The sequence below is a fragment of the Tasmannia lanceolata genome, unplaced genomic scaffold (genome assembly GCF_043159265.1).
Source record: "Tasmannia lanceolata isolate RefF3 unplaced genomic scaffold, GAP_Taslan_0.1 ptg000019l, whole genome shotgun sequence".
Lineage (NCBI taxonomy): Eukaryota > Viridiplantae > Streptophyta > Magnoliopsida > Canellales > Winteraceae > Tasmannia > Tasmannia lanceolata.
The window spans coordinates 19273995-19279994 of record NW_027518696.1 but is presented as its reverse complement, the minus strand read 5'-3'; positions in this window follow the sequence as shown (position 1 = coordinate 19279994).

The following is a 6000-nucleotide window of genomic DNA, read 5'->3' as shown; positions in this document are numbered from 1 at the left end:
TTCATTTTATTGAGAATTTATATGGTCCCAAAAACAGCAGGACCCACATTTCTCTAGTGATTTAAACCATTCATTTGTTGGCCCTGATGTAGATAGGGTGTCTTCTCCATAAGATGATCCTAACCCTCCTATCTGTGAAGGTTTTTATATTGTGTTGTCCATTTTAAACCTCAACAAATCGAAGGGTTAGGAAGATCTTATGGAGAAGATATTTTGGGCACTCCTTATCTATATTAGGGCCCAACAAATGAATGGTTTGGATCACTCGAAATATGCGGGCCCCACTGCTTATCGGGTGCATCACATGTAAGGCCATTCATCATATAATTTTTCCTATTTATAATAATGAAGTGAGAGAATTATATGATGCCCCTTGAAGTTTGTGGGCGATACGACAAAAGCACCACCCTTGATAATTGATCCAACACTAGCACCAGCCCAAGTACCACCTGCACAGGTGAAGTGATACATTCGCCCCTTTATAGTTGGGAATATCCCTGAGATAAAAGCGTATCATTTCCCTCTAAATTGTAGAAATAAAGAAAAAAGGGAAATGCTATAAGCACAACCATAGTTTGATATTTTCGCTAACCCATCTTGCCTTTTAGTATTTAAATAGCTGTCAAAAGGTTATTACATTTCGCAAAAAGCTCTCCCAAGCCTATTAAAGAAGAAGACTACTAGGTTTGTGCAAACATCAAAATATGGTTGTGTTGATAACATTTCCAAAAAAAATAAAAATTCTTCAACAAATATTTTTCCTGCAATCCAAACAGTGCCTAGGGATCAATGCTTAGATCAATTTTTGGGCCCTCACGAGAACATTAATGTTTAATCTTAACCATTGATCACGTAGAACATCATGAGGCAACCCACGTGGTTTTGATCTCATGGCAAATAAACATCCTATAGATCAATCGCCTAGTGTCTTTCAAAAGATGTGCATCTCAAAGAAATTTGACTAGACTTATGGTCACAGTTGGATCAACAGATCTAATCACATCTCGATCGCACACGTAGACCCCAGAGTGACAATCTAATCACATCTAGATCGAGCATGTGGGGACCATAGTGATATCAGCACATCTTTCCCGATGCACATGGTTTATGGGTGATTGCGTGCATCCGTAGGGATTAGTCCTGGCCTAAACGCGTTAGGGATACCCTATGTCATAAAAAAAGTTATTTTTACAAAGACCTTCAATTCATAATTATATCCCATTACATCATAACTATATCATTCCCCTCTAAATCGTGTAAATGATAAATGAATCCAAATAAGGGCAACTAAGACTGGGGCAAATTGGTTGGCTACTAAGACTGGGGCAAATTGGTTGGCTACTAAAAAATGTATCATTCTAAAAACTTTTGTAAATAGTTTTCAAAAGTTTAAATGAATATCCTCTCTTAGACCTTTTGACAAACACTTGTTAGGTGACTTTTGAAAACCCTAGTTGATTATTTCTTTTTAATCTTTTTATCAAAACACTTGGTGGGTGATTGAAAATTACAAATAAAATGCAAATCCCACAATAAGATAAAGGAATAAGATGAATGGTTTCTTTTAGGCATTTTATCAAACACTTAGTAGAATCCTAGTTGATTTACTCTCTTTAATTCTTTTGACAAACACTTTGTTGATGATTCATGCATGTAAAAAATAAAGAACAAAGACCACAATAAGATAAAGTAGAGAGAGAGAGAGAGAACATACACACAAGAATTTTAGAGTGGTTCGACTCTTAATCCCAAGAGCCTAGTCCACTATCCCCTAGTTTGTCTCCCGGAGATTCTCCACTAGGCGGATTCGCAACCGGCCGGATCTAAATGCACCTTTACAAGGTATTCCGAGGGGTTTAAATAGGTCGCCCTCTCCACTAAGAGTTTCTTGAAGAATACAAGTGTGTATGTGTGTAGGGCTGCAACTCGGGTCGGGCGGGTCGGGTTTTGGAGAACCCAACCCTACCCGAGAAACATCTCGGGTCGGGTCGGGTCGGGTTTTTTTTCGGAAAACCCACGATTCCCAAACCCGGCCCTACCCATGATAAATCTCGGGTCGGGTCGGGTTTTTTCACGTTGACGCAATTTTTTAAGGAAAATTCTTGTTTGGCAAGGCAACTCAACTCATAGAAGTAGAAATTACACTCACATTACACTTGAATCAAACAATGATGTAATTACACTTACATTACACTTGAATCAAACAATGCTGTAATCAAACAATGTTGTAATTACAATCAAACGCTTGAATCAACTCAACTCATAGAAGCAGAAATTACACTCACATACAATAACAGTGGGTGCGTGGGTTTTCACTTTTAACTTGTAACTAACAATAGAAAAAAATGTACATACTATAACTTATGTAACTCGGGTCGGGCCCCTTCAAACCCGGCTCGACCCGAGATTCATGCGGGCTTTTGAATGCTCAACCCGGCTCGACCCGAAACCCATGAAACCTGAACCCGACCCAGGTTATTTTCGGGTCGGGTAAAACCCGGCTCGAGTTGCAGCCCTATATGTGTGTGCCTTCTTCAAAAGCTAATACACTTATGTTTGAGTACAAAACTTCTTCTTGATAAGGAGATACACAAATGAGCTTGTGAATGCTTCTTGAAGTAGATTGAACAATGAGTCTTCATGAAGCTTGCTTGTTGTTGAAGATTTGCAAGTTGAGCTTCAAGCTTGATCTTGTTGATAATGATGGCAAGTTGAGCTTTGCAAGAGATCTCACTCCAAGATGATCACAAATAGACTTAGGAGTCCTTTTTTGATAGATTTGCAAGTTTGAAAAGCACAAAGAAGAAAGATCAAAACTTAAAAGAGATTTTCAAAATATTGCAAGTAGAGCTTGATATTCAAGTTTTTCAAAGTGTAATGGTTGTTTTAAAAGTGTTCTTGGATGCCATATATATAAGGAAGGTTTAAAATTTCGGTTTTGGTACCGGTTTCAGACCCTGAAATTTTGAAATTTCGGTCGAAATCGGGTACAAAACCCAAATTCAATATTTATTCAATATTAAATTTCGGCCGAAATTACCGATTCTGTTGAAATTTCTGTGAAATATTAAATTAATATTAAAAAAAAACAGATTTTTAGGTCAAATTTTGGAAAAACTGAAATTTCGGCCGAAATAAATGACCGTTTCAGTTTTGGGTGATTTCGGTGTCAGTCTCCACCGATCGGATTTCGGTCGAAATTTAAAACCATGTATATAAGCCATCAAATGTAGTTCAAATTAGGGGCAAAATGGTCTTTTTAAGGCCTAGAAAAAAGACCTAGAAAATGTCCAAGAAAACTAGCCGTTATAGAGCCAACGGCTCTATTTTAAACGAGACTTTTGGTTGCAAACATGTTGCAACCAGATGGGCTGCCAGAAGTCTGGTGCATGATCTAGTCAGCCAAAATCTATCTTCCCGGACGATTTTTCTCACCAAATTTTGTGTGAACATTACCAATTTTCAGCCCATTTGGACATCGATTGATTGTCCAACCAATGAAATTAATGAACGAATCAGCGATCTATTCCAAGATCTATTTGGCCAAACATCGACTTCCCGGATGATTTTTCTTCCTAAATTTTGTATGAATGTCAGCTAATATTAGGGAAAGTTCTGTACAAAATTTCAGCTCATTTGGATGTCGTTTGGGTATCCAAATGATGAAATAGATGAAAATTCAGAAGTCTGGTTGCAAGGTCTGATTGGCCAAAAAATTAAGCATCCGGTTGAGTTTCTCCTCAAATTTGGTATGAATATCAGTTGATATTAGGGGAAGGCTCATAAAAAATTTCGGATCATTTGGAGCTTATTTGGGCATCCAACTGATGAGTAGACCTTTGAAAAATACTAGGACTTAGTTGGCAGTTTGGGTATCCAAATGATGAAATAGATAGAAATTCAGAAGTCTGGTTGGCCAAAAAACTAAGCATTCGAATGAGTTTTCTCCTCAAATTTGGTATGACTATCAACTGATATTAGGGGAAGACTCATAAAAAATTTCAGATCATTTGGAGTTCATTTGGGTATCCAACTGTTGAGTAGACCTTTGAAAAACACTAGGACTTTGTTGGTTTTCAAAAGACTTTGAAATTTAATTAGGAAATTGCTTTTGGAAAACACTTGCAAACCCAATCAAAGATTGATCTCCAATCCATTAAAGTGTTTGTGATTCTCTTGGGCTTGATGGACTTCCCATCTTCCTTGAATCCTCACCATCTTCCATTTGTTTAAGCTTTGAAACTCCATTACGATCATATGGGAGACAAACTAAGTTGTGGCATGTAATTGGGAGTGTCTTGGTCCTTCTTGGTTGTTGGATGCTTGATATAATCTTGAGTGGATGTTCCATCTTCCATTGACCTTGTTGTTGATGGATGCTTGAAATTTGCCTTGAATTGGAGGATCCATCTTCCATTGGTCTTGTTGGTACTTTTGTAGCTCGTAAATGATTCTCAACATAAAACCATTAGTACCAAACTACTTTAATCAAGTTGGATTTGTTGTCATAAAAAAATCATAATTAGGGCCACACATGGGAACCCTTGGGCTAACAATAAAGAAATTATGACAAAAAAGTTCCACGGTTTTTCCCACAGTCCAAATGAGGCCTTATTTCTTTAAAAACTTTCTAAATACGCCATATTATTTTGTGGTTGTTTCTCAACTGCATGGTTGGTATCAAAATCAGATTCTTTCTCTGGGTTGAAGACGAAGCTTGGTAGCCACGCTTGTATGGATTCATGATGGCTACGGAGTATTTTCCATCAGTTCAAAGGAGATTTGCTTAATACCAAGAATAGGAAGTAATACTAGACTTGACATCATTTTATTAATACTTAGAGCCAAAAATCATAAATTTAGAGTCATCACTGATATACGATGAATATTCGGATGATGAATAATTAATCATTGCTAAAAGTTCAAATAACGAGTCATTAACTTTTGATGGTGACGAAATGATCAACGAATCACTTAATCGATGGTTGATGGGCTTTGTAAAATCATGAACGAATAACTAAAAGAAATTGGATCTAAGAGCATATTAGGTGAACCAATAGAGATTGAAGGGATCTGTGAATGGAAAACACTACATCGATTTCATCATCAGTTCATATTAACACAATTTTAAGGGCCTCTTTGGAAACCTCTAAACATTATTTGCATATACTCTTATATTCAAATGGCCTTGAAGTTAATTATGATTATTTGCAAATAACGGTTATAATAAATTTTGAAATGGCATAAGGCACACTACTAAGTAATTATAAAAACTTCCTTTTTGTACAAAAAGGATCAAAAGGCCGGTTTACCTTCTTCTACTGCATTCTTGTCTCCTTCCCTCATTTTTTTCCGCTTTTTCATCTTCTTCAATTGATATCTTGTTGTTCTTCATGTGTTTGTAGTTTTGTACTCATTGCACTGCTGCCTTCCAATTCAACTCTCAAGGACGAGAATAGACCAAAATTGGCCCCAAAAAAAAAAAAAAAAAACCTTAAAATAAGGAAAAATCGTGTTGAATCGATGCAAATCGGCTTAAATTGAAAAGTCGGGTTGAATCGGTTAAAAATCAAGTTGAATCGTCAAAAAATAGGTTAAATTGGTAAAAAATCAAGTTGACTAGTCAAAATATTTAGTTAAATCGATCAAATTTGGTTTTTTACCGATTCAACCTGTTTTTTCACTGATTCAAACCTGACATTTTAATTTAAGACAATTTTTCACTGATTCAAACCGATCTTTGACAGAGCAACCTGATTTTTGTCAACTCAACCCAATTTTCTTTTGCTGATTTTTGAACTTAAGCTGGTTTTTGCCAATTTTTGTCGGGTTTTTGCTCCTTTTTTTTCTTCTCCCTCTTCGTCCAATGATATTTTGTCATTTCAGTTACTTCTTGTAATTACTTCGGAGAATGCCCAATGATATATTTAGTGGCTTCCAAAGATGTGCCTTAATGCATCATCTGCAAATTAAACTTAACTAAAGTAACGTTATTTAAAA